This window comes from Triticum aestivum, chromosome 7A, assembly GCF_018294505.1.
Source record: "Triticum aestivum cultivar Chinese Spring chromosome 7A, IWGSC CS RefSeq v2.1, whole genome shotgun sequence".
Lineage (NCBI taxonomy): Eukaryota > Viridiplantae > Streptophyta > Magnoliopsida > Poales > Poaceae > Triticum > Triticum aestivum.
In genome coordinates this window covers 392,644,146-392,652,937 of record NC_057812.1, presented here as the reverse complement: position 1 = coordinate 392,652,937, position 8,792 = coordinate 392,644,146, and positions in this window count along the sequence as shown.

The following is an 8,792-nucleotide window of genomic DNA, read 5'->3' as shown; positions in this document are numbered from 1 at the left end:
GCACCGCATGCCCCCAAAAGCCTACGGCCTCGGTTGACGTGTGGCGGTTGATTGGACATGGGCGTCTCCGCTTCCCCATGTTGTCTCGGCAATCTGCACGACTTGACAAGTCGCTGTGACATGCAAGGACAACCATCATTACCTGCGATCGTGAGAGGTGCTGGTTGGCCTTCTCTTGCTATAAATGGGGAGGGGGGCTGAGCCCCCGTTGCCCATCTCTTCCTTGCTCGCTTGCTTCTTCCTCCTCGCTCCACTTCTAACATCAATGGCACCTATCAGAAGGTTCTCCGCTGAAGAAATGGTGAAGGCCCCCCGAGATGACCCGGAGCTACTTCCGCCGAAGAAAAGGGCAATCCACCGCCGTGACGAAGCGGCGATGCAGGTGGTGACGAGGCCTTGGTGCGGGTGGCCTCCCCCAGGGTATCCGCTACACTTGTATGTCCAAGCTGAGGACTCTGGAAGGAGGAGCGACGAGCAGGGCCGCCCGCGCCGCGCCCAGGGTCGCCATGCCTCGGCGACGCGCGCCGTCACCCCTGGAATCCACGCCGTGGACACCTCGCGCGAGCTGGTGCTGTGGGTGCCGATGCCCCCAAGCTCTTGGATCCGCTTCCCGTGGTTCTTCTCTGACGTGATGCCGCCGAGGGGGCCTCTCGAGCTCTGGTTGCAGCACGTCGACTGTGGTGCTCCGGCGACTGGAGCAGAGATTGAAGCGGTCCCCACCGGTAAGATCTTCATGACTCATGGCTGGGGCGAGATCGCGCGGGCCTGCCGCGCGAGGGGTGCCCTCGCGATCCACCTTGAGTACGACGGCGTCTCCACGCTCTTCTTCAAGGTCTTCGATGCCGAGGGCCGCCGCCTGGAGTGCTGCTCCAGAGAGGAGCGTGAGGCTGACATGCACTCCGCTCGCGGCCACTCCAGCAGCAGCAGCCCTTGGTAGTCCAGCAGCTCTCCTAAGCTCTACAAGACTCCGGAGACAAGCGACGACAGCTACGTGCCCCCGAGCTCTCGCCGCGTTCGGAGCAGCGCCGCCGCATCTGGCCGTCGCCACCGCTGATCTGGATGGGGTTGGCGCCGGCCTCCCGTGGCCCACTGTTGATGATGGCGTCTGCCACAGGAGGGTGTAGATAGGGTCCTTCTTAGTCTTAGCTTTCATTCCCTGCAAAGAATCATGAAGCGCCCCGTGGGGGCATATAAGGGTCTGTAATGTCCTTTGTGCTTATTTTCCCTGTTATGAAGATTTGGTGAACGCGCGTCCCGTTAAGGCTCGGTCCCCCCTTTCTTTCCTCGAGATGGCTTGTTGCTCTACGCCGACAGGTCCCGGCCCCAGGCAAGCTACAGCCGTCGCTGGTATGCCAGGTTGCGTGCCGTGGTCAAGGCCAGGAGGTGTGCGGCCCAAGGTCCAGTAAGAGCCCCTGAGGCGCGATGCTCAGGAGGTCCCCCTTAGCGCTCAAGCAGCCACGGTAAGGGAAGAAAGGGAGTTGACGTGGCCGCAACAGGGTTGCGGCAAGGCGTGGGTGACCACAAGGCTCAGACATTTAGCCGATCCGACGGTGAGACTTATCTTGTGAACTTCGTGGCGATTCCTGATGTTGTGCTAGGGCTGCACGCCAACTTGTGCGGCATAGCTAGGCTGGCCCACATGGGTTTCCCTCCTTCCATGCTCTCCTTAGTGCTCTGCGTCCTCAGGTCCCGGCCCTCGAGTGAGCTCAGCCGCCGCTGGTATGCCAGGTCGTGATGCCGTGGTCAAGGCCAGGGAGTGAGGGCTAGAGAGCCAGTAAGAGCTCCTTAGTCGTGATGCTCAGGAGCCCCCCTTTTAACGCACAAGCGAAGTGCACGAGAGAAAAGGAGACTTGCGGTGCCACCTGCTATCCTCCCCATAGGGTCCCTATGAACATGCACAAGAATAACATGGTTTGTCGTTACAGTCGCCTGCTTGCCGCTAGTTGGTTCGTATGAAGTGAAGGCGCTGAGGGCCTGGTGAGGTGACGTGCACAGGGCGTGCCACGAGCCAGAGCTCGACCACTCAGATTTGTTGACGTGGCAGGGACGGACCCATGCACCAGCACCGTGCTTGTGAGGAGGCCCCATGGGAGGCGAAGATCGAGCAGGTGATAATCATATGCAGGTTAAGCTGGGAAGGCAAATCAGCTTGGGTAAATGCAGGAAGATACATGCCACTGGGTCCGGCCCAAGCGGCTTCGGGATGATGCAGCCCGAGGGGCGCCCCCAGCAAAGTAAGCTAAAGACATGAGCAAAAGGGATACATGCCGCAGGGACGGACCCACGCGGCCTGGGAGTAATGCAGCCCGAGGGCCGCTCCCACCTTAAACAAGCTTGGAATATGTCACCTGGTTCTGTAGGTGAAGCAGAGTTGGTGCAGCTGAAGGCGTGCGTCGAAGAAATGACTCCTCATGAGCCACCGGGGCCCTGAGCCTCAGGAGGCTCTGGGGTTCAGGAGGCTCCCTGAAGACCGTCTCTGTTTCCTCCAGGACGGCACGGTACCTTGCCTCTTGAGCCGCCAGGTTACGCTGCATGTTGCGGATACAACTTTCCATATTTGTAACTCCGACTATTACCTTTTTCGGAGATGCGATATGAGTTTCCCTTCGTCATTGGGTTTTGTCTTTGTTTTGCTTTTTGGTCATGTCATGCATTTCATATCATGTCATCATGTGCATCACATTTGCATACGTGTTTGACTCATGCATCCGAGCATTTTCCCCGTTGTCCATTTTGCAATCTAGCACTCCTACGTCCTCTGGCACCCCTTTTGTCTCTTTTCGTGAGAGGGTACTAAACATTCTCAAAATTGTCCGAGATTTTCCAGGCGGCCTTGGTACACCACCGGTAGACCGCCTGTCAAGTTTCAAGCCATTTGGACTCCGTTTGATACTCCAACGGTTATCCGGGTAACCGTAAAGACCTCCTGTGTGTTGCAGCCCGACACCCCTCTAAAGTTGCCCAATAACCCTCCCAAACCCCTTCCATATCCTCCGCCTCCGGATCACGATCCCGTGGCCGAAAACTACACCTCATTTGGACACTCCAACGTCCTCCTACCTATAAATATGTGTCTCCCTTCAAAAATTCGCGTAGATGAAACCCTAGAGTCTTCCTTCTCGTGCCGCTAGACATATCCTTCCGCGCCGGATATGTCCGCCGTGCCCGGCCACCTTACTCCAGCCAATCCGAAGCTGCCACGTCACCGCGCCGCCGCTTCCCTCCACTCGCGTCGCGCCACGTCACTGCCGCCAGCACCCCACTTCAACGCGCCATCCCGGGGCGCAGATCCGGCCCGCCCCGGGCCAAACCGGGCCGCGCCGGGCCCACCCTCTGCCGCCGCTCGCCCGCGCACTCCTCCTCCGCCTCATACCTTGCCGGTGCTTCACCGGAGCTGCTCCGACCTTGCCGGACTTTTCCTCGGCTTTCGCGTCGCCACCGTCCGCACCTCGCCACCGCGCCTCCACATCGTGCTCGACCTCCAGCGAGCTCGCCGGAGCACGGGGACCGCGACGCCGCCCGCTCCGCTCGTCCATCTCCCCCGATGGCCGCCCGTCTTCCACCGGTCAGATCCGGGCTGGGGATGGCCGGATCCGCCATCTCCTTTCCTCACCGGCGTCTTCCACGACCTCCTCCACAGCCGCACCTCGCCGGAGAAGGCCCCCTCGCTGGAGTTGACCTCGGTTCGCGTGCCATCGACGAACCCTAGATCTGGCCCTGAGGGTATAATTTCTGTCCAAGTCCTTTTCTGTAACTTTTTCATGCTATGTTCATCCTGCCATAACTTCTCATCTGTAACTCCGTTTCGTCCGTGTGATATGTCAAAATGTTCATCATGATGTGCACTTCATTTTGTTCCATTGTGGCATGCATGTTTGAGTCCATCTTGATGTCCAAATCACTGATGCAAGAGTGCTAAAAATTGTTATGTGTTGTTACTTAGCAGATTATGAGGATTTGCCATTTTTGTCACTTTTGTTTTGTGCTTCATATGGGCATGAGCTCTACATGTGTTTTTGTCTATGCCATGCTATCTTACAGGGGTGCTTGCCATCTATTTTCGTGATCAATGTGGTGAATAGCACAAGCATGCAAACTAGTCTTCGTGATATTGCCGTTTTCAGGGACTTAGAATTTTACTAGGTCCTTTTCCTGCTGTTATTTTTATGCCATGTAACCATGATGCTGCCGTGAGATCCATGCTTGTTTTGAGTTTCTTCAGTAAGGATGATTTGGACATATGGTTGTGCTCTATCCATCCATGCACCTTTTTGCATTTATGTAGTGCCCTACCATGACTTCATCTTGCTGTACTTTTGCTATAAAATGCTCCTAGTAGATTGTTTACATATTAATCAATTTTTCCATGGATGTTGTAGTTGACCCAAGCATGCTATAAACGTGTTCTTGCCATGGTTAGCCTTATGAACATGTCTTATTGTTGATGCTATGCGTAGCTTGTCATGCAAGGCCTTGTGATGTGTGAATCAAGCTCGCAAAGAGGCCTTCACTATTCTGTTTATGCCATGCTCAGTTTTCTGCTAAGTCTGAATCTGTTTATAAAACTTGCTATGTTTACATGGGTGCCATCATATCTTCTGTGCCTTTTTGTCTCATAGTCAGTAAGGGACTTTTGTCCTATGCTTTGAGTAGATTCATGCCATGCCCTGTTTTGCTATGATCTTTTCCTGTAGCATGTTGTTTGCTTGCTCTAAACCTGGTTTCCTGATGTTAATTTCTGGCATGTTAGTATTTTCACCAAGTCTGTGAAGCTGATATCTTTTGCACTTTTGGCATGCTTGTTTGGATTTGCTCTTGTGTGATTTAGCCATAGCTCAGTGTTCATCTTTTGTCAAGAATCTTTTTATCGTTGATTCAATCTTTCTAATTTTCATCCCGAAGTATCTCAACAATTCATGGTGGTGTTTCTTATCATCATTCTCAACATTTGAAGACCGAAGAAGAGGTTTTCCTCCAGATCTTATCCGTTTCTCTCAAAGATTCGTGATTCTAGCTTGTTTTCCATCCTCTCGTAATTGTTTTCGATTGTGAGAATTCTTTTCCACGATCCGGAGCATTTCAGGAACCTTTGTCAGTTTGATTCTCTGGAGGCTATCATTTCAGAAGATTTATTCATTCTAGCCTTCAGCTCTTGTTCTACAAATCTTACCGGTGCATCGTTCAAGTTTTCTCTAATCAGATCGTGATCTCTTTGTTCTCATGTATCTAAATTCCCTCAAGTATCTTCATTCATTCTCTAATTCTTCTCGGTGTTTCCTTCTCTTTTATTCGTTCATTTTCAATTCTTACAGTGGTTCGTTCAAGTTTTCTCTTCCTTCATTACCATATCAATTTATTCGTTGTTTCAATCCTACCAGTGGATCGTTGAAGACCTTCTCAAGTTTAAGCTATACCTCTCTTTAATCCTTTCCACGAGAATAAGTATTATTCCAAATCCTTTGCTTGTCATCAATTTAAATAGGTGAAGGATAAGCATAATGTAATTCTTATTCTTGTTTCATCCAAGTGATTAATTCTTATTCCGGAGGTTCATCAAATTGTCGGTTTCAATTGTTTCATCTTTCCTTTCTGGAGTTCCATGTTTTTTCGCATTATCTCATCGCAAAGCTCCATTTAATCAATTCAAGGTTCATCTTATTCTTTTCATCCTTCACTTCTTTTGATCATTCTTTTATTACCAGAGTTCATCATGGAGGTTCTACATGGTGATTCATCAAGGATTTAATTCCTTCTCGAAGTGTTCATCGAGATTCTTTTCAGAGGAGTTCAAGAATTCTTAATCTTGCATTCCGAAATGCAACTCTTTCATATCTCATATTTTGAGGTGGTGTTATGTCATTGTTGATAATCTCCCTTCGTGTTTCATGATTCATAAGTTTTCAAGAGTGACATATCTTAAATCCATCATTTTCAATTCATTCGGGACATCTTTTCAATCCTATAAATCTCGTCATTGGAGTTATCTTGGGTCATATTTCACCTGAAGCTTTTACCTAAGGATTGTTGCTATTTATGGTGCTTATAAATAACCCAAGTTATACATTTACCCTCCCAGTGGAATAAGTTTCTCGTCTCCTTGTTGATATCAATCCAACCTATTGTTTTCCATTAATGGCAGAATTTCATCTCATAATTTTGAGTTGTCTTCCATATGTCCACGTCACGTTTATCCTTTCGTTGTTGTTAATCCAACAACTCCGTGCGAGCATTGTTTGTAAGCATGCTCTCTCAGAATCTTGTTTCCCTCCGTTCACTTCTTTCCAGTCTTTCTTTCTTCCGGAGGCATTGTGATGTTGCTCTCTTCACTCATCATCTCGAATCATGAGGATCATGTTCTTTTCATGCTTATCCATTTAACCGAAATGCTGTGTCCTCTGCTTAAGTTCTTTTCATCTTATCAAGTCTTGCATCTCTTTTCAACCGGAGTGTTGTCCGAAATTGTTCTTCCTTGTTCCTCTTTTCTGATGGAGATTGTCAACTTCGTTTATCTCTGTTGTATTATTTTCTGGAAATGGTTTAACCTCCCAAGGTTCTTTGGTTTCACTCATTTGTCAAAGAAGCAACTTAGTTTTACCTCTTCTCTTCCTCTTCCTTTTTCCTCCGGTGCCATCCTAGATCTCGGGACGAAATCCTCTCGTAGTGGTGGAGTGTTACAACGCCCTGGATACAACTTTCCATATTTGTAACTCCGACTCTTGCCTTTTCCGAAGATGCGATATGAGTTTCCCTTCGTGGTTGGATTTTGTCTTTGTTTTGCTTTTTGTTCATGTCATGCATTTCATATCATGTCATCATGTGCATCGCATTTGCATACGTGTTCGACTCATGCATCCGAGCATTTTCCCCGTTGTCCGTTTTGCACCGGCACTCCTACGTCCTCCGGTGCCCCCTTTTGTCTCTTTTCGTGAGCGGGTGTTAAACTTTCTTGAAATGGTCTGAGATTTCCCAAGCGGCCTAGGTACACCACCGGTAGACCGCCTTTCAAGTTTCGTGACATTTGGAGTCCGTTTCATACTCCAACGGTTAACCGGGGAACCGTAAAGACCACGTGCGTGTTGCAGCCTAACACCCCTCTAAAGTGGCCCAGTAACCCTTCCAAACCCCTTACATGTCCTCTGCCGTCGGATCACGATCGCGTGGCCGAAAACTACACCTCATTTGGACACTCCTACCTCCTCCTACCTATAAATATGTGTCTCCCTTCAAAAATTCATGCATATGAAACCCTAGTGTCTTCCTCCTCACGCCGCTGGACACTTCCGTCCGTGCCGGACATGTCCACCGCGCCCGGCCACCTCACTCCAGCCAATCCGAAGCCACCACGTCACCCCACCGCCGCTTCCCTCCACTCGTGTCGTGCCACGTCACCGCCGCCAGCGCCCCACTTCGCCGTGCCACCCGAGGCCCAGATCCGGCCCGCCCGGGCCGAACCGGGCTGCGCCCGACCCACCCTCCGCCACCACTCGCCCGCGCCGCCCGCGCACTCCTCCTCCGCCTTGCACCTCGCCGGCGCTTCGCCAGACACCGCTCCGACCTAGCCGGACTTCGCCTTAGCTTCTGCGTCGCCGCCATCCGCACCTTGCCACCGCGCCTCCACGCCGTGCGCCCCGCGCCACCGCCCGTGGGACGCCATCGCCCTTCCACCGCTGTGCCGCCTCGCGCCCCGGGTGGCCTCACAGGAACCGCCGGCTGACCTCCAGCGAGCTCGCTGGAGCACGGGGACCGCGACGCTGCCTGCTCTGCTCCTTCGTCTCCTCCGATGGCCGTCCGACTTCCACCGGTCAGACCCGGGCTGGGGATGGCCGGATCCGCCGTCTCCTTTCCTCACCGCTGTCTTCCACAACCTCCTCCGCAGCCGCACCTTGCCGGAGAAGGCCCCCTCACCGGAGTTGACCTCGGTTCGCTCGCCACCGACGAACCCTAGATCTTGCCCTGAGGGTATAATTTCCGTCTAAGTCCTTTTCTGTAACTTTTTCATGCTATGTTCATCCTGCCATAACTTCTCATCCGTAGCTCCGTTTCGTGCGTGTGATATGTCAAAATGTTCATAATGATGTGCTTTTCATTTTGTTGCAGTGTGGCATGGTTGTTTGTGTAACGCCCCAGATGTAACTTTCCATATTTGTATCCAACTCTTGCCGTCTCCGGCACTAAGTTATATTTATTTCTCGGGTTTGGGTCTTTGTCTCCGTGTGTTGTTTTCTTTTTCGTGCATCTCTTATCATGTCATCACGTGCATTGCATTTGCATACATGTTCATCTCATGCATTCGAGCATTTTCCCCATTGTCCGTTTTGCATTCCGGCGCTTCGTTCTCCTCCGGTGGTCATTTCTACCTTTCTTTCTTGTGTGGGGTTTAAACATTTCCGGATTGGACCGAGTCTTGTCAAGCGGCCTTGGTTTACTACCGGTAGACCGCCTGTCAAGTTTCGGGTCATTTGGACTTCGTTTGATACTCCAACGGTTAACCGAGGGACCGAAAAGGCCTCGTGTGTGTTGCAGCCCAACACCCCCCAAATTTGGCCCAAAAACCCACCAAACTCTGCTCCATGTCCTAGAGCGTTCGATCACGATCGTGTGGGCGAAAACCGCACCTCATTTGGACTCTCCTAGCTCCCTCTATGCCTATATATACACCCCTCCGTTTTCGGATCTCTCCCTCTCCCCGAAACCCTAAAAAAAACATCCCCGCCAGATCCGCGCCGACGGACGTGTCCGCCCCCGGCCGGACATCGTCCGCCCGCCGCCGCCATCCAACCCGCCGCCGCCAC